This window comes from Phyllobates terribilis, unplaced genomic scaffold, assembly GCF_046119375.1.
Source record: "Phyllobates terribilis strain yellow unplaced genomic scaffold, ASM4611937v1 Scaffold_34__1_contigs__length_13252353, whole genome shotgun sequence".
Classification (NCBI taxonomy): Eukaryota; Metazoa; Chordata; class Amphibia; order Anura; family Dendrobatidae; genus Phyllobates; species Phyllobates terribilis.
Genome location: NW_027362794.1, coordinates 3611176 through 3638020, shown reverse-complemented (window position 1 = coordinate 3638020; position 26845 = coordinate 3611176). Strand labels below are relative to the sequence as shown.

Below are 26845 nucleotides of genomic sequence, written 5' to 3'. Positions count from 1 at the left end.
TAGAGGTTGGGATAAAAAACTTTGGGCATCAGCATCTAGGGTGGACTTGATCTCCCCCAGGAAAGTGTGTATTAAATCATGGTCTACAGGTTTTACATTAAAAAGATCATTAAAATAGACATTTACCTTATCCAATATAACGTTGATATTATTATCTCCATCTATGTTATCAATTATTGTTTTCGCCTGTTTGTTTTTCTTAAAAAAATACCTGGAACAAGTCTCATCCTCTTCTACGTGTTTTACCTTTGAACGAAAAATCAGTTCTTTTCCTTTTTGTTCCAACCACTTTGAAATTTCTCCTTTAAGACTCAATATATCATTACCTACATCCAGACCATTGTCTTTGAATTTGTACAATGTCTGTAACCTGATATTAAGAAAATTATAGATCTCAAACTTTTCTTTAGCTTTTTGTATGCTTTTCTTAATAAAGAAATCTTTAATGCTTATTTTCATTCTATCCCACCAGGAGCTAAAAGAAATATTGGGGTTTTTCCTTTTTCTACAGTTTACATAAAACTCAATAAAATCCGATAAAATTTGTGGATCTTTTAAAAGGGACACATTCAATTTCCAAGATTTCTTACCACATTTCTTCTTTCCATTAATCCTCACTCTAAAAGATAAAACCTTGTGATCTGAGAGAATATTAGTTAAAACTTCACATTTCACTGGCAGTATTTTTTCTGAACCTAAAACAAAATCTATCCTGGAGCTACATGTAGAATTGCTCCAGGTGAAACCAGCGTCTATAGGGCTATCCTTGTTACATTCTTTATACACATCAGTTAATTTACAATCATTTATAATATTGCTTAACATTCCAGACGTTTTGTCATAATTTCTACTCACGGAACCGGAGCGTCGGCTTTCGCCTTTTAAAATACAATTAAAATCACCTGCCAGGATAAAAGGTTCAGAAATGTTAATAAATAAAGGTAAAATTTCCAGCATATCAGCCCTTTCATTTTTATCAGGTGACCCATAAAAATTTAAAAACTGCCATCTTGTCCCATCAATAAAAGCCTTAACTAAAAGAATACGACCCGGTAAAATATCTTGGATAAAATCAATAGACACATTTCCCTTAAAAAGTATAGCTACCCCGGCTGATCCAGTTGCATTTGATCCAGACCAGACCGATGGACCATGTTTCCACTCTTCCTTATATTTTTTGTAAGAAATCTTATGAGGGATATGACATTCTTGTAAAAAGAAAACAGAAGCTGTAAAACAGGTTAAAAAATGTAAAACAGTAGCTCTTCTGGTCTTGGATCCTATGCCTCTCACATTGAGGGAAACACCACTAATGTCAGCCATCATAACAAATGGTTAGGAATAAACAAAAACTGGACTTTACCTATCCGATGGACGGATCAGACCACTTGGACTTTCACCAACGCCCTCTTCTGAATCCACCGTTATCAAAGAGTCTTCATCATCGGAGAAGGAACATTCACTTAAATTAAGACCCGACGCTACTGGGGTGTAGCTCGGAAGGATATTGAGAGAAAGGTTACACTGGGTCTCCATAGGCTGACCATTTAGGTCCTCGTCAGGTGGGTCTCCGAGAGGCTCCGCACTCCCCTGCTGACCCGCAGAGGGTCGTAACACAGGGGCAGGCTGCGCACATGGCGGAGCCTCAGAGTCCCCGGAGGCAGCCAGGTTCGGGGCCCCACCTGGGGCAGCAGAGCCCCGGGACCTCGGGATTCCAGAGTCTACACCCCCGTGAGGGGATGTATCCATCTCCTCCCTATTAGCCACCTCCACGGAACCATTATTTTTCTTATTATGAGACCTCACCAAATGCCACGTACCGCCCTCGCTCTCGTGAGACCCAGTGGGAATTTTGGGCTCGGTGTCAGCCTTTTGGCGCTCTTTTTTGGCCTTACCGACCGCCCCTTTATGATCTTTCTCAGCCTTCCTTTTAGCCTCCTTATGGTCTTTCAGCCAGCTCCTGGGCTCCTGTGAGTTACCTGTCATTGACTCGGAGGGATTGTTACTAGTCGAAGCGCCCTTATCACCTCCCGAGGCTCCAGGTTGCTGTTCCTCCTCCTGAGGGGTGGTCTGATTGGCCCGTCCATTCCCGGATGTCTTGGACTTCTCCTTTTGTTTTTGTTCATCCTCTCTGAACCTGTGAGGGCAAGAAAAATAGAAATGACCAGGTGTCCGACAAAAAGAGCATTTTTTTTCATTTGGGCACTCCTTTGTGTCATGTTCAGTACTGGCACAATTTCTACAAGTGGCACCACAACTATCCTTAGAGTGCCCATAGAGACCACAATACCTACAAAAAAGTGGCATTCCTGAGAAAAAAAATCCCCATTAGTTTGCCCTATTTTAAATCGAGCTGGAGGAAGTCTCACACCTCCAGGGAATTTAGGGTCTCTTTCACATTTTACTAAAAACTTCCATTTTGAGGTCCAGATGTTAAACTCATTCAACACTTTCCCAATCAATTTCACACTTTTAAAATAAACTGACAAAAAGGAAATAACCTCTGGTGCCGTTATGAAGGGTGAGAAGATTTTCACAACCACCATCTTTACCTCATCCAGGACGTGCTCGATGATCTGAATCCCTTTTAGACCAGGGCTATTTTCTACCGACTTAACTCTGGACAAAACATCTTTGAAAATACCTTCGCCAGTAAAGGTTACATCATAGTCTCCACGTCGAGGATAATCCTGGATAGAAAGGATTTCGTTGGTTCTGACGTGGAGCAGTTTCTCAAGCACGTCCTGGACTACATATCCCAGATTCCGCATATCGGAACCACCAGCCGTAAAGCGGACCCTTATGGTGTTCTTGAGCCTCGCATATAGAGGCACGAGGTTGGGGTCAACCTCCATGGTATGGCGCAACAAAATGCAAATTGCAACCGCCTGCAATCTGCGCCTTCAGAGCTTTGTGATAAAGCACCTGAAGGCTGGGGGATCGCTGCCCGTTACCCTAGGACTAATCCCTCTCCCTAATAGCAGCAGGCAGGTGAAGCCCACCGAAGTGGACGATCCTGCCAGGCCAAGGAGAGGGGTACCTGAGTGCCCTTCAACTGAAACCTCCTGCTGTGAAGCACTTGGTCTCAGCCAAAAGGCCGAGAAGCGATAACCAGAATTGGTTTCCGACTACGGTGCCACCCAAGGATTCTGAAAAGTCCATTTGTGGAGATGGCCACCTGGACTCCCGTTAAGAAGACATGCTGTCAACCTCTAGATCCCTCACATGCCTGCACTTTTCGGCTTGCTGCTGCTGCAATCCACGCGTTTTAGATCTGCATAACTCCACCTCTTTTAGCACAGTACCCTCAACCCCCGGCTGTTCCCACCCGCCTCAACACCGTTGGAAGGGAGGAGAACCAATTAAGGCGGGGGGGGGGGTGGAACGAGCAGCTGTCTACCCTTAGCAGGAGGGTTGCTGATTAATTACCTCTCCTGCTGCTGCTGCTGCTGCTGGCTGTCCAGCAGCAGACTGAAGGTGGCTGCTGCTGTGCGCAGGTATATAAAGGCTCAGAGCCTATTATGACACGCGCAGCCAGCGTTCCATTGCCACATTCCGTCTACTGCAGGCGGGATACCTGGATGGCTGAATGTCACTGAGAAGCTCACAGAGACCGCCATAAGCAACAGTTTAAAAGAATGCCACAGACTAATCAACCAAACTTTTTGGGTTGGTTTCTCTTTTATAGTCTGCAGGCATTAAATGAAAGAAGTCAGTGTTCCAGCAGAGGGAGACAACGTTTCAGAAAAGGCATTGTAGCAAACCAAAAAAGAAATTTTAAGCGCAGCAGAGTAACCAGCTCACATACCTGTTAGCTCAGGTGAGTTTAAAAGGCTGCTGTTGATAACAAGGGCATTTGCTAAATAGATGGTGTGTGTGCAACAATATACTGAAAGGTCAATTATATTGTGCAGCTTATCTCACCACCTGTAGTTATTTAGGTGAAAGCTCCAAAATGCTTGCCTAATATGTCTGTTTATCCAAAAGGAAGTATAGAGGGAGAGCTAGATAGATAGCATTGCATTACATTACATGGCAATGCAATGCACAGTTGCTGAAGTTGAACCAAAATGAGCTTGTCATCTGGCTTCTGCAACTTTTAACATGAAAAATCCAATGAGGAGAAGAAAAGCAAAGCCAAAGAGTCCATCCCAAAATCCGACAAACAAGCCAAATGAACAAAAAGCATTGAATTCAATTCTTTCTGATTTTAGAAACTGCATTAAAGAAGGGGTGCACCGGTCCTGGAGATACTGCAATACCAGGTCAATGCGTGGAGTGGACAGAGCAAGCTCTTTTTCCATCTCCCTGTTCTAAAAATCCATTTAATATATGGTCCCCAGATAGGGGACGTATCAGATATTAAACTGATAAGAACAGATACTACACTTGATCTTAGCCAAAAGGCCGAGAAGCGATAACCAGAATTGGTTTCCGACTACGGTGCCACCCAAGGATTCTGAAAAGTCCATTTGTGGAGATGGCCACCTGGACTCCCGTTAAGAAGACATGCTGTCAACCTCTAGATCCCTCACATGCCTGCACTTTTCGGCTTGCTGCTGCTGCAATCCACGCGTTTTAGATCTGCATAACTCCACCTCTTTTAGCACAGTACCCTCAACCCCCGGCTGTTCCCACCCGCCTCAACACCGTTGGAAGGGAGGAGAACCAATTAAGGCGGGGGGGGGGTGGAACGAGCAGCTGTCTACCCTTAGCAGGAGGGTTGCTGATTAATTACCTCTCCTGCTGCTGCTGCTGCTGCTGGCTGTCCAGCAGCAGACTGAAGGTGGCTGCTGCTGTGCGCAGGTATATAAAGGCTCAGAGCCTATTATGACACGCGCAGCCAGCGTTCCATTGCCACATTCCGTCTACTGCAGGCGGGATACCTGGATGGCTGAATGTCACTGAGAAGCTCACAGAGACCGCCATAAGCAACAGTTTAAAAGAATGCCACAGACTAATCAACCAAACTTTTTGGGTTGGTTTCTCTTTTATAGTCTGCAGGCATTAAATGAAAGAAGTCAGTGTTCCAGCAGAGGGAGACAACGTTTCAGAAAAGGCATTGTAGCAAACCAAAAAAGAAATTTTAAGCGCAGCAGAGTAACCAGCTCACATACCTGTTAGCTCAGGTGAGTTTAAAAGGCTGCTGTTGATAACAAGGGCATTTGCTAAATAGATGGTGTGTGTGCAACAATATACTGAAAGGTCAATTATATTGTGCAGCTTATCTCACCACCTGTAGTTATTTAGGTGAAAGCTCCAAAATGCTTGCCTAATATGTCTGTTTATCCAAAAGGAAGTATAGAGGGAGAGCTAGATAGATAGCATTGCATTACATTACATGGCAATGCAATGCACAGTTGCTGAAGTTGAACCAAAATGAGCTTGTCATCTGGCTTCTGCAACTTTTAACATGAAAAATCCAATGAGGAGAAGAAAAGCAAAGCCAAAGAGTCCATCCCAAAATCTGACAAACAAGCCAAATGAACAAAAAGCATTGAATTCAATTCTTTCTGATTTTAGAAACTGCATTAAAGAAGGGGTGCACCGGTCCTGGAGATACTGCAATACCAGGTCAATGCGTGGAGTGGACAGAGCAAGCTCTTTTTCCATCTCCCTGTTCTAAAAATCCATTTAATATATGGTCCCCAGATAGGGGACGTATCAGATATTAAACTGATAAGAACAGACACTACACTTGATCTTAGCCAAAAGGCCGAGAAGCGATAACCAGAATTGGCTTCCGACTACGGTGCCACCCAAGGATTCTGAAAAGTCCATTTGTGGAGATGGCCACCTGGACTCCCGTTAAGAAGACATGCTGTCAACCTCTAGATCCCTCACATGCCTGCACTTTTCGGCTTGCTGCTGCTGCAATCCACGCGTTTTAGATCTGCATAACTCCACCTCTTTTAGCACAGTACCCTCAACCCCCGGCTGTTCCCACCCGCCTCAACACCGTTGGAAGGGAGGAGAACCAATTAAGGCGGGGGGGAGGGTGGAACGAGCAGCTGTCTACCCTTAGCAGGAGGGTTGCTGATTAATTACCTCTCCTGCTGCTGCTGCTGCTGCTGGCTGTCCAGCAGCAGACTGAAGGTGGCTGCTGCTGTGCGCAGGTATATAAAGGCTCAGAGCCTATTATGACACGCGCAGCCAGCGTTCCATTGCCACATTCCGTCTACTGCAGGCGGGATACCTGGATGGCTGAATGTCACTGAGAAGCTCACAGAGACCGCCATAAGCAACAGTTTAAAAGAATGCCACAGACTAATCAACCAAACTTTTTGGGTTGGTTTCTCTTTTATAGTCTGCAGGCATTAAATGAAAGAAGTCAGTGTTCCAGCAGAGGGAGACAACGTTTCAGAAAAGGCATTGTAGCAAACCAAAAAAGAAATTTTAAGCGCAGCAGAGTAACCAGCTCACATACCTGTTAGCTCAGGTGAGTTTAAAAGGCTGCTGTTGATAACAAGGGCATTTGCTAAATAGATGGTGTGTGTGCAACAATATACTGAAAGGTCAATTATATTGTGCAGCTTATCTCACCACCTGTAGTTATTTAGGTGAAAGCTCCAAAATGCTTGCCTAATATGTCTGTTTATCCAAAAGGAAGTATAGAGGGAGAGCTAGATAGATAGCATTGCATTACATTACATGGCAATGCAATGCACAGTTGCTGAAGTTGAACCAAAATGAGCTTGTCATCTGGCTTCTGCAACTTTTAACATGAAAAATCCAATGAGGAGAAGAAAAGCAAAGCCAAAGAGTCCATCCCAAAATCCGACAAACAAGCCAAATGAACAAAAAGCATTGAATTCAATTCTTTCTGATTTTAGAAACTGCATTAAAGAAGGGGTGCACCGGTCCTGGAGATACTGCAATACCAGGTCAATGCGTGGAGTGGACAGAGCAAGCTCTTTTTCCATCTCCCTGTTCTAAAAATCCATTTAATATATGGTCCCCAGATAGGGGACGTATCAGATATTAAACTGATAAGAACAGATACTACACTTGATCTTAGCCAAAAGGCCGAGAAGCGATAACCAGAATTGGTTTCCGACTACGGTGCCACCCAAGGATTCTGAAAAGTCCATTTGTGGAGATGGCCACCTGGACTCCCGTTAAGAAGACATGCTGTCAACCTCTAGATCCCTCACATGCCTGCACTTTTCGGCTTGCTGCTGCTGCAATCCACGCGTTTTAGATCTGCATAACTCCACCTCTTTTAGCACAGTACCCTCAACCCCCGGCTGTTCCCACCCGCCTCAACACCGTTGGAAGGGAGGAGAACCAATTAAGGCGGGGGGTGGGGGGGGTGGAACGAGCAGCTGTCTACCCTTAGCAGGAGGGTTGCTGATTAATTACCTCTCCTGCTGCTGCTGCTGCTGGCTGTCCAGCAGCAGACTGAAGGTGGCTGCTGCTGTGCGCAGGTATATAAAGGCTCAGAGCCTATTATGACACGCGCAGCCAGCGTTCCATTGCCACATTCCGTCTACTGCAGGCGGGATACCTGGATGGCTGAATGTCACTGAGAAGCTCACAGAGACCGCCATAAGCAACAGTTTAAAAGAATGCCACAGACTAATCAACCAAACTTTTTGGGTTGGTTCCTCTTTTATAGTCTGCAGGCATTAAATGAAAGAAGTCAGTGTTCCAGCAGAGGGAGACAACGTTTCAGAAAAGGCATTGTAGCAAACCAAAAAAGAAATTTTAAGCGCAGCAGAGTAACCAGCTCACATACCTGTTAGCTCAGGTGAGTTTAAAAGGCTGCTGTTGATAACAAGGGCATTTGCTAAATAGATGGTGTGTGTGCAACAATATACTGAAAGGTCAATTATATTGTGCAGCTTATCTCACCACCTGTAGTTATTTAGGTGAAAGCTCCAAAATGCTTGCCTAATATGTCTGTTTATCCAAAAGGAAGTATAGAGGGAGAGCTAGATAGATAGCATTGCATTACATTACATGGCAATGCAATGCACAGTTGCTGAAGTTGAACCAAAATGAGCTTGTCATCTGGCTTCTGCAACTTTTAACATGAAAAATCCAATGAGGAGAAGAAAAGCAAAGCCAAAGAGTCCATCCCAAAATCCGACAAACAAGCCAAATGAACAAAAAGCATTGAATTCAATTCTTTCTGATTTTAGAAACTGCATTAAAGAAGGGGTGCACCGGTCCTGGAGATACTGCAATACCAGGTCAATGCGTGGAGTGGACAGAGCAAGCTCTTTTTCCATCTCCCTGTTCTAAAAATCCATTTAATATATGGTCCCCAGATAGGGGACGTATCAGATATTAAACTGATAAGAACAGATACTACACTTGATCTTAGCCAAAAGGCCGAGAAGCGATAACCAGAATTGGTTTCCGACTACGGTGCCACCCAAGGATTCTGAAAAGTCCATTTGTGGAGATGGCCACCTGGACTCCCGTTAAGAAGACATGCTGTCAACCTCTAGATCCCTCACATGCCTGCACTTTTCGGCTTGCTGCTGCTGCAATCCACGCGTTTTAGATCTGCATAACTCCACCTCTTTTAGCACAGTACCCTCAACCCCCGGCTGTTCCCACCCGCCTCAACACCGTTGGAAGGGAGGAGAACCAATTAAGGAGGGGGGTGGGGGGGGTGGAACGAGCAGCTGTCTACCCTTAGCAGGAGGGTTGCTGATTAATTACCTCTCCTGCTGCTGCTGCTGCTGGCTGTCCAGCAGCAGACTGAAGGTGGCTGCTGCTGTGCGCAGGTATATAAAGGCTCAGAGCCTATTATGACATGCGCAGCCAGCGTTCCATTGCCACATTCCGTCTACTGCAGGCGGGATACCTGGATGGCTGAATGTCACTGAGAAGCTCACAGAGACCGCCATAAGCAACAGTTTAAAAGAATGCCACAGACTAATCAACCAAACTTTTTGGGTTGGTTCCTCTTTTATAGTCTGCAGGCATTAAATGAAAGAAGTCAGTGTTCCAGCAGAGGGAGACAACGTTTCAGAAAAGGCATTGTAGCAAACCAAAAAAGAAATTTTAAGCGCAGCAGAGTAACCAGCTCACATACCTGTTAGCTCAGGTGAGTTTAAAAGGCTGCTGTTGATAACAAGGGCATTTGCTAAATAGATGGTGTGTGTGCAACAATATACTGAAAGGTCAATTATATTGTGCAGCTTATCTCACCACCTGTAGTTATTTAGGTGAAAGCTCCAAAATGCTTGCCTAATATGTCTGTTTATCCAAAAGGAAGTATAGAGGGAGAGCTAGATAGATAGCATTGCATTACATTACATGGCAATGCAATGCACAGTTGCTGAAGTTGAACCAAAATGAGCTTGTCATCTGGCTTCTGCAACTTTTAACATGAAAAATCCAATGAGGAGAAGAAAAGCAAAGCCAAAGAGTCCATCCCAAAATCCGACAAACAAGCCAAATGAACAAAAAGCATTGAATTCAATTCTTTCTGATTTTAGAAACTGCATTAAAGAAGGGGTGCACCGGTCCTGGAGATACTGCAATACCAGGTCAATGCGTGGAGTGGACAGAGCAAGCTCTTTTTCCATCTCCCTGTTCTAAAAATCCATTTAATATATGGTCCCCAGATAAGGGACGTATCAGATATTAAACTGATAAGAACAGATACTACACTTGATCTTAGCCAAAAGGCCGAGAAGCGATAACCAGAATTGGTTTCCGACTACGGTGCCACCCAAGGATTCTGAAAAGTCCATTTGTGGAGATGGCCACCTGGACTCCCGTTAAGAAGACATGCTGTCAACCTCTAGATCCCTCACATGCCTGCACTTTTCGGCTTGCTGCTGCTGCAATCCACGCGTTTTAGATCTGCATAACTCCACCTCTTTTAGCACAGTACCCTCAACCCCCGGCTGTTCCCACCCGCCTCAACACCGTTGGAAGGGAGGAGAACCAATTAAGGCAGGGGGTGGGGGGGGGTGGAACGAGCAGCTGTCTACCCTTAGCAGGAGGGTTGCTGATTAATTACCTCTCCTGCTGCTGCTGCTGCTGCTGGCTGTCCAGCAGCAGACTGAAGGTGGCTGCTGCTGTGCGCAGGTATATAAAGGCTCAGAGCCTATTATGACACGCGCAGCCAGCGTTCCATTGCCACATTCCGTCTACTGCAGGCGGGATACCTGGATGGCTGAATGTCACTGAGAAGCTCACAGAGACCGCCATAAGCAACAGTTTAAAAGAATGCCACAGACTAATCAACCAAACTTTTTGGGTTGGTTCCTCTTTTATAGTCTGCAGGCATTAAATGAAAGAAGTCAGTGTTCCAGCAGAGGGAGACAACGTTTCAGAAAAGGCATTGTAGCAAACCAAAAAAGAAATTTTAAGCGCAGCAGAGTAACCAGCTCACATACCTGTTAGCTCAGGTGAGTTTAAAAGGCTGCTGTTGATAACAAGGGCATTTGCTAAATAGATGGTGTGTGTGCAACAATATACTGAAAGGTCAATTATATTGTGCAGCTTATCTCACCACCTGTAGTTATTTAGGTGAAAGCTCCAAAATGCTTGCCTAATATGTCTGTTTATCCAAAAGGAAGTATAGAGGGAGAGCTAGATAGATAGCATTGCATTACATTACATGGCAATGCAATGCACAGTTGCTGAAGTTGAACCAAAATGAGCTTGTCATCTGGCTTCTGCAACTTTTAACATGAAAAATCCAATGAGGAGAAGAAAAGCAAAGCCAAAGAGTCCATCCCAAAATCCGACAAACAAGCCAAATGAACAAAAAGCATTGAATTCAATTCTTTCTGATTTTAGAAACTGCATTAAAGAAGGGGTGCACCGGTCCTGGAGATACTGCAATACCAGGTCAATGCGTGGAGTGGACAGAGCAAGCTCTTTTTCCATCTCCCTGTTCTAAAAATCCATTTAATATATGGTCCCCAGATAGGGGACGTATCAGATATTAAACTGATAAGAACAGATACTACACTTGATCTTAGCCAAAAGGCCGAGAAGCGATAACCAGAATTGGTTTCCGACTACGGTGCCACCCAAGGATTCTGAAAAGTCCATTTGTGGAGATGGCCACCTGGACTCCCGTTAAGAAGACATGCTGTCAACCTCTAGATCCCTCACATGCCTGCACTTTTCGGCTTGCTGCTGCTGCAATCCACGCGTTTTAGATCTGCATAACTCCACCTCTTTTAGCACAGTACCCTCAACCCCCGGCTGTTCCCACCCGCCTCAACACCGTTGGAAGGGAGGAGAACCAATTAAGGCGGGGGGGGGGGGTGGAACGAGCAGCTGTCTACCCTTAGCAGGAGGGTTGCTGATTAATTACCTCTCCTGCTGCTGCTGCTGCTGGCTGTCCAGTAGCAGACTGAAGGTGGCTGCTGCTGTGCGCAGGTATATAAAGGCTCAGAGCCTATTATGACACGCGCAGCCAGCGTTCCATTGCCACATTCCGTCTACTGCAGGCGGGATACCTGGATGGCTGAATGTCACTGAGAAGCTCACAGAGACCGCCATAAGCAACAGTTTAAAAGAATGCCACAGACTAATCAACCAAACTTTTTGGGTTGGTTTCTCTTTTATAGTCTGCAGGCATTAAATGAAAGAAGTCAGTGTTCCAGCAGAGGGAGACAACGTTTCAGAAAAGGCATTGTAGCAAACCAAAAAAGAAATTTTAAGCGCAGCAGAGTAACCAGCTCACATACCTGTTAGCTCAGGTGAGTTTAAAAGGCTGCTGTTGATAACAAGGGCATTTGCTAAATAGATGGTGTGTGTGCAACAATATACTGAAAGGTCAATTATATTGTGCAGCTTATCTCACCACCTGTAGTTATTTAGGTGAAAGCTCCAAAATGCTTGCCTAATATGTCTGTTTATCCAAAAGGAAGTATAGAGGGAGAGCTAGATAGATAGCATTGCATTACATTACATGGCAATGCAATGCACAGTTGCTGAAGTTGAACCAAAATGAGCTTGTCATCTGGCTTCTGCAACTTTTAACATGAAAAATCCAATGAGGAGAAGAAAAGCAAAGCCAAAGAGTCCATCCCAAAATCCGACAAACAAGCCAAATGAACAAAAAGCATTGAATTCAATTCTTTCTGATTTTAGAAACTGCATTAAAGAAGGGGTGCACCGGTCCTGGAGATACTGCAATACCAGGTCAATGCGTGGAGTGGACAGAGCAAGCTCTTTTTCCATCTCCCTGTTCTAAAAATCCATTTAATATATGGTCCCCAGATAGGGGACGTATCAGATATTAAACTGATAAGAACAGATTTTTTTTTTTATCGAAAGCCCGAATTCGTGTACAAAACCCGAGTGCGCTTAAAAAAGTGACAAGTGCCACAAAAAAAGTGCACTAGGATGCTGGTCTTCTTGAAACCCTCTCCAAAAGGAGAAGGGTCCCCCAAACCATTCCCCGTCCCTCCGAGCCAAAAGGCCACAGCGAGGAACAGGGACAAAAAGCCACCTCCAGCCGAAGCCAGAGGCGACCCAATCTTACCCCCAGCACCTGCCCGAGTTCTCACCCGAGCAAGGCACTGGGAGCCAAAGACTGTGCTCCCCTCCCGGAAGAGGGGAGCCAACAACGCTCTCCTCCCGAAAGAGGAGAGCCAGGGGGGTTCAGGGGGGAGCGGAACCTGATGGCCACACACTCCCCCCCTAGACCTGCCAAGAGAGGAACCCGTAAGGGAACCGCATCCCGACAAAATCCTAGTAGGACGTGACACACGTGAATAAGTGGACACACAGTGACAAAGAAATTAAATAAATAGTGAAGGTTTCACAGTATAATACTGCCCGGACCTTCGACCGGGAATTGAAAAATTCCCCATCCTAAGGCCAGAAGGCCCGGAATAAGGGTGTGTGTGAAGAAAGAAAATTTGAAGTGCTTGTGCAAATGTGCCATAAACTCAAGTGGGGTTCCCAATCCCAGTGAGTTAAGGCACCCCAGGGTCACCACTCCTGGGGCACTTCACACTTCGGGCTTTCGATCTTCTCCGGCCCAATGGCGTCGATCCTGGGGGGCCATGCTTTCCACCAGATGACTATATTAGCCACCTGGCGTACTAACAAGCGCCTAAACCCCAGTGTGCATAATGTATCAATCTACTAGGGCGGCCAACATCCAAAACCGCCTTTTCGAAAGATACTACACTTGATCTTAGCCAAAAGGCCGAGAAGCGATAACCAGAATTGGTTTCCGACTACGGTGCCACCCAAGGATTCTGAAAAGTCCATTTGTGGAGATGGCCACCTGGACTCCCGTTAAGAAGACATGCTGTCAACCTCTAGATCCCTCACATGCCTGCACTTTTCGGCTTGCTGCTGCTGCAATCCACGCGTTTTAGATCTGCATAACTCCACCTCTTTTAGCACAGTACCCTCAACCCCCGGCTGTTCCCACCCGCCTCAACACCGTTGGAAGGGAGGAGAACCAATTAAGGCGGGGGGGGGGGGGTGGAACGAGCAGCTGTCTACCCTTAGCAGGAGGGTTGCTGATTAATTACCTCTCCTGCTGCTGCTGCTGCTGCTGCTGGCTGTCCAGCAGCAGACTGAAGGTGGCTGCTGCTGTGCGCAGGTATATAAAGGCTCAGAGCCTATTATGACACGCGCAGCCAGCGTTCCATTGCCACATTCCGTCTACTGCAGGCGGGATACCTGGATGGCTGAATGTCACTGAGAAGCTCACAGAGACCGCCATAAGCAACAGTTTAAAAGAATGCCACAGACTAATCAACCAAACTTTTTGGGTTGGTTTCTCTTTTATAGTCTGCAGGCATTAAATGAAAGAAGTCAGTGTTCCAGCAGAGGGAGACAACGTTTCAGAAAAGGCATTGTAGCAAACCAAAAAAGAAATTTTAAGCGCAGCAGAGTAACCAGCTCACATACCTGTTAGCTCAGGTGAGTTTAAAAGGCTGCTGTTGATAACAAGGGCATTTGCTAAATAGATGGTGTGTGTGCAACAATATACTGAAAGGTCAATTATATTGTGCAGCTTATCTCACCACCTGTAGTTATTTAGGTGAAAGCTCCAAAATGCTTGCCTAATATGTCTGTTTATCCAAAAGGAAGTATAGAGGGAGAGCTAGATAGATAGCATTGCATTACATTACATGGCAATGCAATGCACAGTTGCTGAACTTGAACCAAAATGAGCTTGTCATCTGGCTTCTGCAACTTTTAACATGAAAAATCCAATGAGGAGAAGAAAAGCAAAGCCAAAGAGTCCATCCCAAAATCCGACAAACAAGCCAAATGAACAAAAAGCATTGAATTCAATTCTTTCTGATTTTAGAAACTGCATTAAAGAAGGGGTGCACCGGTCCTGGAGATACTGCAATACCAGGTCAATGCGTGGAGTGGACAGAGCAAGCTCTTTTTCCATCTCCCTGTTCTAAAAATCCATTTAATATATGGTCCCCAGATAGGGGACGTATCAGATATTAAACTGATAAGAACAGATACTACACTTGATCTTAGCCAAAAGGCCGAGAAGCGATAACCAGAATTGGTTTCCGACTACGGTGCCACCCAAGGATTCTGAAAAGTCCATTTGTGGAGATGGCCACCTGGACTCCCGTTAAGAAGACATGCTGTCAACCTCTAGATCCCTCACATGCCTGCACTTTTCGGCTTGCTGCTGCTGCAATCCACGCGTTTTAGATCTGCATAACTCCACCTCTTTTAGCACAGTACCCTCAACCCCCGGCTGTTCCCACCCGCCTCAACACCGTTGGAAGGGAGGAGAACCAATTAAGGCGGGGGTGGAACGAGCAGCTGTCTACCCTTAGCAGGAGGGTTGCTGATTAATTACCTCTCCTGCTGCTGCTGCTGCTGCTGGCTGTCCAGCAGCAGACTGAAGGTGGCTGCTGCTGTGCGCAGGTATATAAAGGCTCAGAGCCTATTATGACACGCGCAGCCAGCGTTCCATTGCCACATTCCGTCTACTGCAGGCGGGATACCTGGATGGCTGAATGTCACTGAGAAGCTCACAGAGACCGCCATAAGCAACAGTTTAAAAGAATGCCACAGACTAATCAACCAAACTTTTTGGGTTGGTTTCTCTTTTATAGTCTGCAGGCATTAAATGAAAGAAGTCAGTGTTCCAGCAGAGGGAGGCAACGTTTCAGAAAAGGCATTGTAGCAAACCAAAAAAGAAATTTTAAGCGCAGCAGAGTAACCAGCTCACATACCTGTTAGCTCAGGTGAGTTTAAAAGGCTGCTGTTGATAACAAGGGCATTTGCTAAATAGATGGTGTGTGTGCAACAATATACTGAAAGGTCAATTATATTGTGCAGCTTATCTCACCACCTGTAGTTATTTAGGTGAAAGCTCCAAAATGCTTGCCTAATATGTCTGTTTATCCAAAAGGAAGTATAGAGGGAGAGCTAGATAGATAGCATTGCATTACATTACATGGCAATGCAATGCACAGTTGCTGAAGTTGAACCAAAATGAGCTTGTCATCTGGCTTCTGCAACTTTTAACATGAAAAATCCAATGAGGAGAAGAAAAGCAAAGCCAAAGAGTCCATCCCAAAATCCGACAAACAAGCCAAATGAACAAAAAGCATTGAATTCAATTCTTTCTGATTTTAGAAACTGCATTAAAGAAGGGGTGCACCGGTCCTGGAGATACTGCAATACCAGGTCAATGCGTGGAGTGGACAGAGCAAGCTCTTTTTCCATCTCCCTGTTCTAAAAATCCATTTAATATATGGTCCCCAGATAGGGGACGTATCAGATATTAAACTGATAAGAACAGATACTACACTTGATCTTAGCCAAAAGGCCGAGAAGCGATAACCAGAATTGGTTTCCGACTACGGTGCCACCCAAGGATTCTGAAAAGTCCATTTGTGGAGATGGCCACCTGGACTCCCGTTAAGAAGACATGCTGTCAACCTCTAGATCCCTCACATGCCTGCACTTTTCGGCTTGCTGCTGCTGCAATCCACGCGTTTTAGATCTGCATAACTCCACCTCTTTTAGCACAGTACCCTCAACCCCTGGCTGTTCCCACCCGCCTCAACACCGTTGGAAGGGAGGAGAACCAATTAAGGCGGGGGGGGGGGGTGGAACGAGCAGCTGTCTACCCTTAGCAGGAGGGTTGCTGATTAATTACCTCTCCTGCTGCTGCTGCTGCTGCTGGCTGTCCAGCAGCAGACTGAAGGTGGCTGCTGCTGTGCGCAGGTATATAAAGGCTCAGAGCCTATTATGACACGCGCAGCCAGCGTTCCATTGCCACATTCCGTCTACTGCAGGCGGGATACCTGGATGGCTGAATGTCACTGAGAAGCTCACAGAGACCGCCATAAGCAACAGTTTAAAAGAATGCCACAGACTAATCAACCAAACTTTTTGGGTTGGTTTCTCTTTTATAGTCTGCAGGCATTAAATGAAAGAAGTCAGTGTTCCAGCAGAGGGAGACAACGTTTCAGAAAAGGCATTGTAGCAAACCAAAAAAGAAATTTTAAGCGCAGCAGAGTAACCAGCTCACATACCTGTTAGCTCAGGTGAGTTTAAAAGGCTGCTGTTGATAACAAGGGCATTTGCTAAATAGATGGTGTGTGTGCAACAATATACTGAAAGGTCAATTATATTGTGCAGCTTATCTCACCACCTGTAGTTATTTAGGTGAAAGCTCCAAAATGCTTGCCTAATATGTCTGTTTATCCAAAAGGAAGTATAGAGGGAGAGGTAGATAGATAGCATTGCATTACATTACATGGCAATGCAATGCACAGTTGCTGAAGTTGAACCAAAATAAGCTTGTCATCTGGCTTCTGCAACTTTTAACATGAAAAATCCAATGAGGAGAAGAAAAGCAAAGCCAAAGAGTCCATCCCAAAATCCGACAAACAAGCCAAATGAACAAAAAGCATTGAATTCAATTCTTTCTGATTTTAGAAACTGCATTAAAGAAGGGGTGCACCGGTCCTGGAGATACTGCAATACCAGGTCAATGCGTGGAGTGGACAGAGCAAGCTCTTTTTCCATCTCCCTGTTCTAAAAATCCATTTAATATATGGTCCCCAGATAGGGGACGTATCAGATATTAAACTGATAAGAACAGATACTACACTTGATCTTAGCCAAAAGGCCGAGAAGCGATAACCAGAATTGGTTTCCGACTACGGTGCCACCCAAGGATTCTGAAAAGTCCATTTGTGGAGATGGCCACCTGGACTCCCGTTAAGAAGACATGCTGTCAACCTCTAGATCCCTCACATGCCTGCACTTTTCGGCTTGCTGCTGCTGCAATCCACGCGTTTTAGATCTGCATAACTCCACCTCTTTTAGCACAGTACCCTCAACCCCCGGCTGTTCCCACCCGCCTCAACACCGTTGGAAGGGAGGAGAACCAATTAAGGCGGGGGGTGGGGGGGGTGGAACGAGCAGCTGTCTACCCTTAGCAGGAGGGTTGCTGATTAATTACCTCTCCTGCTGCTGCTGCTGCTGGCTGTCCAGCAGCAGACTGAAGGTGGCTGCTGCTGTGCGCAGGTATATAAAGGCTCAGAGCCTATTATGACACGCGCAGCCAGCGTTCCATTGCCACATTCCGTCTACTGCAGGCGGGATACCTGGATGGCTGAATGTCACTGAGAAGCTCACAGAGACCGCCATAAGCAACAGTTTAAAAGAATGCCACAGACTAATCAACCAAACTTTTTGGGTTGGTTCCTCTTTTATAGTCTGCAGGCATTAAATGAAAGAAGTCAGTGTTCCAGCAGAGGGAGACAACGTTTCAGAAAAGGCATTGTAGCAAACCAAAAAAGAAATTTTAAGCGCAGCAGAGTAACCAGCTCACATACCTGTTAGCTCAGGTGAGTTTAAAAGGCTGCTGTTGATAACAAGGGCATTTGCTAAATAGATGGTGTGTGTGCAACAATATACTGAAAGGTCAATTATATTGTGCAGCTTATCTCACCACCTGTAGTTATTTAGGTGAAAGCTCCAAAATGCTTGCCTAATATGTCTGTTTATCCAAAAGGAAGTATAGAGGGAGAGCTAGATAGATAGCATTGCATTACATTACATGGCAATGCAATGCACAGTTGCTGAAGTTGAACCAAAATGAGCTTGTCATCTGGCTTCTGCAACTTTTAACATGAAAAATCCAATGAGGAGAAGAAAAGCAAAGCCAAAGAGTCCATCCCAAAATCCGACAAACAAGCCAAATGAACAAAAAGCATTGAATTCAATTCTTTCTGATTTTAGAAACTGCATTAAAGAAGGGGTGCACCGGTCCTGGAGATACTGCAATACCAGGTCAATGCGTGGAGTGGACAGAGCAAGCTCTTTTTCCATCTCCCTGTTCTAAAAATCCATTTAATATATGGTCCCCAGATAGGGGACGTATCAGATATTAAACTGATAAGAACAGATACTACACTTGATCTTAGCCAAAAGGCCGAGAAGCGATAACCAGAATTGGTTTCCGACTACGGTGCCACCCAAGGATTCTGAAAAGTCCATTTGTGGAGATGGCCACCTGGACTCCCGTTAAGAAGACATGCTGTCAACCTCTAGATCCCTCACATGCCTGCACTTTTCGGCTTGCTGCTGCTGCAATCCACGCGTTTTAGATCTGCATAACTCCACCTCTTTTAGCACAGTACCCTCAACCCCCGGCTGTTCCCACCCGCCTCAACACCGTTGGAAGGGAGGAGAACCAATTAAGGAGGGGGGTGGGGGGGGTGGAACGAGCAGCTGTCTACCCTTAGCAGGAGGGTTGCTGATTAATTACCTCTCCTGCTGCTGCTGCTGCTGGCTGTCCAGCAGCAGACTGAAGGTGGCTGCTGCTGTGCGCAGGTATATAAAGGCTCAGAGCCTATTATGACACGCGCAGCCAGCGTTCCATTGCCACATTCCGTCTACTGCAGGCGGGATACCTGGATGGCTGAATGTCACTGAGAAGCTCACAGAGACCGCCATAAGCAACAGTTTAAAAGAATGCCACAGACTAATCAACCAAACTTTTTGGGTTGGTTCCTCTTTTATAGTCTGCAGGCATTAAATGAAAGAAGTCAGTGTTCCAGCAGAGGGAGACAACGTTTCAGAAAAGGCATTGTAGCAAACCAAAAAAGAAATTTTAAGCGCAGCAGAGTAACCAGCTCACATACCTGTTAGCTCAGGTGAGTTTAAAAGGCTGCTGTTGATAACAAGGGCATTTGCTAAATAGATGGTGTGTGTGCAACAATATACTGAAAGGTCAATTATATTGTGCAGCTTATCTCACCACCTGTAGTTATTTAGGTGAAAGCTCCAAAATGCTTGCCTAATATGTCTGTTTATCCAAAAGGAAGTATAGAGGGAGAGCTAGATAGATAGCATTGCATTACATTACATGGCAATGCAATGCACAGTTGCTGAAGTTGAACCAAAATGAGCTTGTCATCTGGCTTCTGCAACTTTTAACATGAAAAATCCAATGAGGAGAAGAAAAGCAAAGCCAAAGAGTCCATCCCAAAATCCGACAAACAAGCCAAATGAACAAAAAGCATTGAATTCAATTCTTTCTGATTTTAGAAACTGCATTAAAGAAGGGGTGCACCGGTCCTGGAGATACTGCAATACCAGGTCAATGCGTGGAGTGGACAGAGCAAGCTCTTTTTCCATCTCCCTGTTCTAAAAATCCATTTAATATATGGTCCCCAGATAAGGGACGTATCAGATATTAAACTGATAAGAACAGATACTACACTTGATCTTAGCCAAAAGGCCGAGAAGCGATAACCAGAATTGGTTTCCGACTACGGTGCCACCCAAGGATTCTGAAAAGTCCATTTGTGGAGATGGCCACCTGGACTCCCGTTAAGAAGACATGCTGTCAACCTCTAGATCCCTCACATGCCTGCACTTTTCGGCTTGCTGCTGCTGCAATCCACGCGTTTTAGATCTGCATAACTCCACCTCTTTTAGCACAGTACCCTCAACCCCCGGCTGTTCCCACCCGCCTCAACACCGTTGGAAGGGAGGAGAACCAATTAAGGCAGGGGGTGGGGGGGGGTGGAACGAGCAGCTGTCTACCCTTAGCAGGAGGGTTGCTGATTAATTACCTCTCCTGCTGCTGCTGCTGCTGCTGGCTGTCCAGCAGCAGACTGAAGGTGGCTGCTGCTGTGCGCAGGTATATAAAGGCTCAGAGCCTATTATGACACGCGCAGCCAGCGTTCCATTGCCACATTCCGTCTACTGCAGGCGGGATACCTGGATGGCTGAATGTCACTGAGAAGCTCACAGAGACCGCCATAAGCAACAGTTTAAAAGAATGCCACAGACTAATCAACCAAACTTTTTGGGTTGGTTCCTCTTTTATAGTCTGCAGGCATTAAATGAAAGAAGTCAGTGTTCCAGCAGAGGGAGACAACGTTTCAGAAAAGGCATTGTAGCAAACCAAAAAAGAAATTTTAAGCGCAGCAGAGTAACCAGCTCACATACCTGTTAGCTCAGGTGAGTTTAAAAGGCTGCTGTTGATAACAAGGGCATTTGCTAAATAGATGGTGTGTGTGCAACAATATACTGAAAGGTCAATTATATTGTGCAGCTTATCTCACCACCTGTAGTTATTTAGGTGAAAGCTCCAAAATGCTTGCCTAATATGTCTGTTTATCCAAAAGGAAGTATAGAGGGAGAGCTAGATAGATAGCATTGCATTACATTACATGGCAATGCAATGCACAGTTGCTGAAGTTGAACCAAAATGAGCTTGTCATCTGGCTTCTGCAACTTTTAACATGAAAAATCCAATGAGGAGAAGAAAAGCAAAGCCAAAGAGTCCATCCCAAAATCCGACAAACAAGCCAAATGAACAAAAAGCATTGAATTCAATTCTTTCTGATTTTAGAAACTGCATTAAAGAAGGGGTGCACCGGTCCTGGAGATACTGCAATACCAGGTCAATGCGTGGAGTGGACAGAGCAAGCTCTTTTTCCATCTCCCTGTTCTAAAAATCCATTTAATATATGGTCCCCAGATAGGGGACGTATCAGATATTAAACTGATAAGAACAGATACTACACTTGATCTTAGCCAAAAGGCCGAGAAGCGATAACCAGAATTGGTTTCCGACTACGGTGCCACCCAAGGATTCTGAAAAGTCCATTTGTGGAGATGGCCACCTGGACTCCCGTTAAGAAGACATGCTGTCAACCTCTAGATCCCTCACATGCCTGCACTTTTCGGCTTGCTGCTGCTGCAATCCACGCGTTTTAGATCTGCATAACTCCACCTCTTTTAGCACAGTACCCTCAACCCCCGGCTGTTCCCACCCGCCTCAACACCGTTGGAAGGGAGGAGAACCAATTAAGGCGGGGGGGGGGGGTGGAACGAGCAGCTGTCTACCCTTAGCAGGAGGGTTGCTGATTAATTACCTCTCCTGCTGCTGCTGCTGCTGGCTGTCCAGTAGCAGACTGAAGGTGGCTGCTGCTGTGCGCAGGTATATAAAGGCTCAGAGCCTATTATGACACGCGCAGCCAGCGTTCCATTGCCACATTCCGTCTACTGCAGGCGGGATACCTGGATGGCTGAATGTCACTGAGAAGCTCACAGAGACCGCCATAAGCAACAGTTTAAAAGAATGCCACAGACTAATCAACCAAACTTTTTGGGTTGGTTTCTCTTTTATAGTCTGCAGGCATTAAATGAAAGAAGTCAGTGTTCCAGCAGAGGGAGACAACGTTTCAGAAAAGGCATTGTAGCAAACCAAAAAAGAAATTTTAAGCGCAGCAGAGTAACCAGCTCACATACCTGTTAGCTCAGGTGAGTTTAAAAGGCTGCTGTTGATAACAAGGGCATTTGCTAAATAGATGGTGTGTGTGCAACAATATACTGAAAGGTCAATTATATTGTGCAGCTTATCTCACCACCTGTAGTTATTTAGGTGAAAGCTCCAAAATGCTTGCCTAATATGTCTGTTTATCCAAAAGGAAGTATAGAGGGAGAGCTAGATAGATAGCATTGCATTACATTACATGGCAATGCAATGCACAGTTGCTGAAGTTGAACCAAAATGAGCTTGTCATCTGGCTTCTGCAACTTTTAACATGAAAAATCCAATGAGGAGAAGAAAAGCAAAGCCAAAGAGTCCATCCCAAAATCCGACAAACAAGCCAAATGAACAAAAAGCATTGAATTCAATTCTTTCTGATTTTAGAAACTGCATTAAAGAAGGGGTGCACCGGTCCTGGAGATACTGCAATACCAGGTCAATGCGTGGAGTGGACAGAGCAAGCTCTTTTTCCATCTCCCTGTTCTAAAAATCCATTTAATATATGGTCCCCAGATAGGGGACGTATCAGATATTAAACTGATAAGAACAGATTTTTTTTTTTATCGAAAGCCCGAATTCGTGTACAAAACCCGAGTGCGCTTAAAAAAGTGACAAGTGCCACAAAAAAAGTGCACTAGGATGCTGGTCTTCTTGAAACCCTCTCCAAAAGGAGAAGGGTCCCCCAAACCATTCCCCGTCCCTCCGAGCCAAAAGGCCACAGCGAGGAACAGGGACAAAAAGCCACCTCCAGCCGAAGCCAGAGGCGACCCAATCTTACCCCCAGCACCTGCCCGAGTTCTCACCCGAGCAAGGCACTGGGAGCCAAAGACTGTGCTCCCCTCCCGGAAGAGGGGAGCCAACAACGCTCTCCTCCCGAAAGAGGAGAGCCAGGGGGGTTCAGGGGGGAGCGGAACCTGATGGCCACACACTCCCCCCCTAGACCTGCCAAGAGAGGAACCCGTAAGGGAACCGCATCCCGACAAAATCCTAGTAGGACGTGACACACGTGAATAAGTGGACACACAGTGACAAAGAAATTAAATAAATAGTGAAGGTTTCACAGTATAATACTGCCCGGACCTTCGACCGGGAATTGAAAAATTCCCCATCCTAAGGCCAGAAGGCCCGGAATAAGGGTGTGTGTGAAGAAAGAAAATTTGAAGTGCTTGTGCAAATGTGCCATAAACTCAAGTGGGGTTCCCAATCCCAGTGAGTTAAGGCACCCCAGGGTCACCACTCCTGGGGCACTTCACACTTCGGGCTTTCGATCTTCCCCGGCCCAATGGCGTCGATCCTGGGGGGCCATGCTTTCCACCAGATGACTATATTAGCCACCTGGCGTACTAACAAGCGCCTAAACCCCAGTGTGCATAATGTATCAATCTACTAGGGCGGCCAACATCCAAAACCGCCTTTTCGAAAGATACTACACTTGATCTTAGCCAAAAGGCCGAGAAGCGATAACCAGAATTGGTTTCCGACTACGGTGCCACCCAAGGATTCTGAAAAGTCCATTTGTGGAGATGGCCACCTGGACTCCCGTTAAGAAGACATGCTGTCAACCTCTAGATCCCTCACATGCCTGCACTTTTCGGCTTGCTGCTGCTGCAATCCACGCGTTTTAGATCTGCATAACTCCACCTCTTTTAGCACAGTACCCTCAACCCCCGGCTGTTCCCACCCGCCTCAACACCGTTGGAAGGGAGGAGAACCAATTAAGGCGGGGGGGGGGGGGTGGAACGAGCAGCTGTCTACCCTTAGCAGGAGGGTTGCTGATTAATTACCTCTCCTGCTGCTGCTGCTGCTGCTGCTGGCTGTCCAGCAGCAGACTGAAGGTGGCTGCTGCTGTGCGCAGGTATATAAAGGCTCAGAGCCTATTATGACACGCGCAGCCAGCGTTCCATTGCCACATTCCGTCTACTGCAGGCGGGATACCTGGATGGCTGAATGTCACTGAGAAGCTCACAGAGACCGCCATAAGCAACAGTTTAAAAGAATGCCACAGACTAATCAACCAAACTTTTTGGGTTGGTTTCTCTTTTATAGTCTGCAGGCATTAAATGAAAGAAGTCAGTGTTCCAGCAGAGGGAGACAACGTTTCAGAAAAGGCATTGTAGCAAACCAAAAAAGAAATTTTAAGCGCAGCAGAGTAACCAGCTCACATACCTGTTAGCTCAGGTGAGTTTAAAAGGCTGCTGTTGATAACAAGGGCATTTGCTAAATAGATGGTGTGTGTGCAACAATATACTGAAAGGTCAATTATATTGTGCAGCTTATCTCACCACCTGTAGTTATTTAGGTGAAAGCTCCAAAATGCTTGCCTAATATGTCTGTTTATCCAAAAGGAAGTATAGAGGGAGAGCTAGATAGATAGCATTGCATTACATTACATGGCAATGCAATGCACAGTTGCTGAACTTGAACCAAAATGAGCTTGTCATCTGGCTTCTGCAACTTTTAACATGAAAAATCCAATGAGGAGAAGAAAAGCAAAGCCAAAGAGTCCATCCCAAAATCCGACAAACAAGCCAAATGAACAAAAAGCATTGAATTCAATTCTTTCTGATTTTAGAAACTGCATTAAAGAAGGGGTGCACCGGTCCTGGAGATACTGCAATACCAGGTCAATGCGTGGAGTGGACAGAGCAAGCTCTTTTTCCATCTCCCTGTTCTAAAAATCCATTTAATATATGGTCCCCAGATAGGGGACGTATCAGATATTAAACTGATAAGAACAGATACTACACTTGATCTTAGCCAAAAGGCCGAGAAGCGATAACCAGAATTGGTTTCCGACTACGGTGCCACCCAAGGATTCTGAAAAGTCCATTTGTGGAGATGGCCACCTGGACTCCCGTTAAGAAGACATGCTGTCAACCTCTAGATCCCTCACATGCCTGCACTTTTCGGCTTGCTGCTGCTGCAATCCACGCGTTTTAGATCTGCATAACTCCACCTCTTTTAGCACAGTACCCTCAACCCCCGGCTGTTCCCACCCGCCTCAACACCGTTGGAAGGGAGGAGAACCAATTAAGGCGGGGGTGGAACGAGCAGCTGTCTACCCTTAGCAGGAGGGTTGCTGATTAATTACCTCTCCTGCTGCTGCTGCTGCTGCTGGCTGTCCAGCAGCAGACTGAAGGTGGCTGCTGCTGTGCGCAGGTATATAAAGGCTCAGAGCCTATTATGACACGCGCAGCCAGCGTTCCATTGCCACATTCCGTCTACTGCAGGCGGGATACCTGGATGGCTGAATGTCACTGAGAAGCTCACAGAGACCGCCATAAGCAACAGTTTAAAAGAATGCCACAGACTAATCAACCAAACTTTTTGGGTTGGTTTCTCTTTTATAGTCTGCAGGCATTAAATGAAAGAAGTCAGTGTTCCAGCAGAGGGAGACAACGTTTCAGAAAAGGCATTGTAGCAAACCAAAAAAGAAATTTTAAGCGCAGCAGAGTAACCAGCTCACATACCTGTTAGCTCAGGTGAGTTTAAAAGGCTGCTGTTGATAACAAGGGCATTTGCTAAATAGATGGTGTGTGTGCAACAATATACTGAAAGGTCAATTATATTGTGCAGCTTATCTCACCACCTGTAGTTATTTAGGTGAAAGCTCCAAAATGCTTGCCTAATATGTCTGTTTATCCAAAAGGAAGTATAGAGGGAGAGCTAGATAGATAGCATTGCATTACATTACATGGCAATGCAATGCACAGTTGCTGAAGTTGAACCAAAATGAGCTTGTCATCTGGCTTCTGCAACTTTTAACATGAAAAATCCAATGAGGAGAAGAAAAGCAAAGCCAAAGAGTCCATCCCAAAATCCGACAAACAAGCCAAATGAACAAAAAGCATTGAATTCAATTCTTTCTGATTTTAGAAACTGCATTAAAGAAGGGGTGCACCGGTCCTGGAGATACTGCAATACCAGGTCAATGCGTGGAGTGGACAGAGCAAGCTCTTTTTCCATCTCCCTGTTCTAAAAATCCATTTAATATATGGTCCCCAGATAGGGGACGTATCAGATATTAAACTGATAAGAACAGATACTACACTTGATCTTAGCCAAAAGGCCGAGAAGCGATAACCAGAATTGGTTTCCGACTACGGTGCCACCCAAGGATTCTGAAAAGTCCATTTGTGGAGATGGCCACCTGGACTCCCGTTAAGAAGACATGCTGTCAACCTCTAGATCCCTCACATGCCTGCACTTTTCGGCTTGCTGCTGCTGCAATCCACGCGTTTTAGATCTGCATAACTCCACCTCTTTTAGCACAGTACCCTCAACCCCTGGCTGTTCCCACCCGCCTCAACACCGTTGGAAGGGAGGAGAACCAATTAAGGCGGGGGGGGGGGGTGGAACGAGCAGCTGTCTACCCTTAGCAGGAGGGTTGCTGATTAATTACCTCTCCTGCTGCTGCTGCTGCTGCTGGCTGTCCAGCAGCAGACTGAAGGTGGCTGCTGCTGTGCGCAGGTATATAAAGGCTCAGAGCCTATTATGACACGCGCAGCCAGCGTTCCATTGCCACATTCCGTCTACTGCAGGCGGGATACCTGGATGGCTGAATGTCACTGAGAAGCTCACAGAGACCGCCATAAGCAACAGTTTAAAAGAATGCCACAGACTAATCAACCAAACTTTTTGGGTTGGTTTCTCTTTTATAGTCTGCAGGCATTAAATGAAAGAAGTCAGTGTTCCAGCAGAGGGAGACAACGTTTCAGAAAAGGCATTGTAGCAAACCAAAAAAGAAATTTTAAGCGCAGCAGAGTAACCAGCTCACATACCTGTTAGCTCAGGTGAGTTTAAAAGGCTGCTGTTGATAACAAGGGCATTTGCTAAATAGATGGTGTGTGTGCAACAATATACTGAAAGGTCAATTATATTGTGCAGCTTATCTCACCACCTGTAGTTATTTAGGTGAAAGCTCCAAAATGCTTGCCTAATATGTCTGTTTATCCAAAAGGAAGTATAGAGGGAGAGGTAGATAGATAGCATTGCATTACATTACATGGCAATGCAATGCACAGTTGCTGAAGTTGAACCAAAATAAGCTTGTCATCTGGCTTCTGCAACTTTTAACATGAAAAATCCAATGAGGAGAAGAAA

The 26845-nt window shown here is 45.6% G+C and overlaps 16 non-coding genes and 2 pseudogenes across 16 annotated transcripts; all 18 read right to left on the bottom strand.

Annotated features, from left to right (window-relative positions):
* Nucleotides 1–4228: 4228 nt before the first annotated feature.
* LOC141180690 (U2 spliceosomal RNA) lies at nt 4229–4419 on the bottom strand. The gene has a single exon (XR_012256336.1). It is a non-coding gene; the product is annotated as a U2 spliceosomal RNA (small nuclear RNA).
* A 1118-nt stretch (nt 4420–5537) lies between these two features.
* On the bottom strand, nt 5538–5728 carry LOC141181747 (U2 spliceosomal RNA). Its single transcript, XR_012257295.1, has one exon. It is a non-coding gene; the product is annotated as a U2 spliceosomal RNA (small nuclear RNA).
* A 1119-nt stretch (nt 5729–6847) lies between these two features.
* On the bottom strand, nt 6848–7038 carry LOC141180689 (U2 spliceosomal RNA). The gene has a single exon (XR_012256335.1). It is a non-coding gene; the product is annotated as a U2 spliceosomal RNA (small nuclear RNA).
* A 1120-nt stretch (nt 7039–8158) lies between these two features.
* LOC141180687 (U2 spliceosomal RNA) lies at nt 8159–8349 on the bottom strand. Its single transcript, XR_012256333.1, has one exon. It is a non-coding gene; the product is annotated as a U2 spliceosomal RNA (small nuclear RNA).
* Nucleotides 8350–9469: 1120 nt separating this feature from the next.
* LOC141181582 (U2 spliceosomal RNA) lies at nt 9470–9660 on the bottom strand. The gene has a single exon (XR_012257145.1). It is a non-coding gene; the product is annotated as a U2 spliceosomal RNA (small nuclear RNA).
* Nucleotides 9661–10784: 1124 nt separating this feature from the next.
* Nucleotides 10785–10975, bottom strand: LOC141180686 (U2 spliceosomal RNA). Its single transcript, XR_012256332.1, has one exon. It is a non-coding gene; the product is annotated as a U2 spliceosomal RNA (small nuclear RNA).
* A 1117-nt stretch (nt 10976–12092) lies between these two features.
* Nucleotides 12093–12275, bottom strand: LOC141181931 (U2 spliceosomal RNA). Its single transcript, XR_012257458.1, has one exon. It is a non-coding gene; the product is annotated as a U2 spliceosomal RNA (small nuclear RNA).
* A 789-nt stretch (nt 12276–13064) lies between these two features.
* LOC141182137 (U2 spliceosomal RNA) lies at nt 13065–13156 on the bottom strand (annotated as a pseudogene).
* Nucleotides 13157–14280: 1124 nt separating this feature from the next.
* LOC141180685 (U2 spliceosomal RNA) lies at nt 14281–14471 on the bottom strand. The gene has a single exon (XR_012256331.1). It is a non-coding gene; the product is annotated as a U2 spliceosomal RNA (small nuclear RNA).
* Nucleotides 14472–15584: 1113 nt separating this feature from the next.
* LOC141180684 (U2 spliceosomal RNA) lies at nt 15585–15775 on the bottom strand. Its single transcript, XR_012256330.1, has one exon. It is a non-coding gene; the product is annotated as a U2 spliceosomal RNA (small nuclear RNA).
* Nucleotides 15776–16895: 1120 nt separating this feature from the next.
* On the bottom strand, nt 16896–17086 carry LOC141180683 (U2 spliceosomal RNA). The gene has a single exon (XR_012256329.1). It is a non-coding gene; the product is annotated as a U2 spliceosomal RNA (small nuclear RNA).
* A 1120-nt stretch (nt 17087–18206) lies between these two features.
* LOC141180682 (U2 spliceosomal RNA) lies at nt 18207–18397 on the bottom strand. Its single transcript, XR_012256328.1, has one exon. It is a non-coding gene; the product is annotated as a U2 spliceosomal RNA (small nuclear RNA).
* A 1120-nt stretch (nt 18398–19517) lies between these two features.
* Nucleotides 19518–19708, bottom strand: LOC141181581 (U2 spliceosomal RNA). Its single transcript, XR_012257144.1, has one exon. It is a non-coding gene; the product is annotated as a U2 spliceosomal RNA (small nuclear RNA).
* Nucleotides 19709–20832: 1124 nt separating this feature from the next.
* LOC141180680 (U2 spliceosomal RNA) lies at nt 20833–21023 on the bottom strand. Its single transcript, XR_012256327.1, has one exon. It is a non-coding gene; the product is annotated as a U2 spliceosomal RNA (small nuclear RNA).
* A 1117-nt stretch (nt 21024–22140) lies between these two features.
* Nucleotides 22141–22323, bottom strand: LOC141181930 (U2 spliceosomal RNA). Its single transcript, XR_012257457.1, has one exon. It is a non-coding gene; the product is annotated as a U2 spliceosomal RNA (small nuclear RNA).
* A 789-nt stretch (nt 22324–23112) lies between these two features.
* On the bottom strand, nt 23113–23204 carry LOC141182136 (U2 spliceosomal RNA; annotated as a pseudogene).
* Nucleotides 23205–24328: 1124 nt separating this feature from the next.
* LOC141180679 (U2 spliceosomal RNA) lies at nt 24329–24519 on the bottom strand. The gene has a single exon (XR_012256326.1). It is a non-coding gene; the product is annotated as a U2 spliceosomal RNA (small nuclear RNA).
* Nucleotides 24520–25632: 1113 nt separating this feature from the next.
* LOC141180678 (U2 spliceosomal RNA) lies at nt 25633–25823 on the bottom strand. Its single transcript, XR_012256325.1, has one exon. It is a non-coding gene; the product is annotated as a U2 spliceosomal RNA (small nuclear RNA).
* Between the last annotated feature and the right edge of the window lie 1022 nt (nt 25824–26845).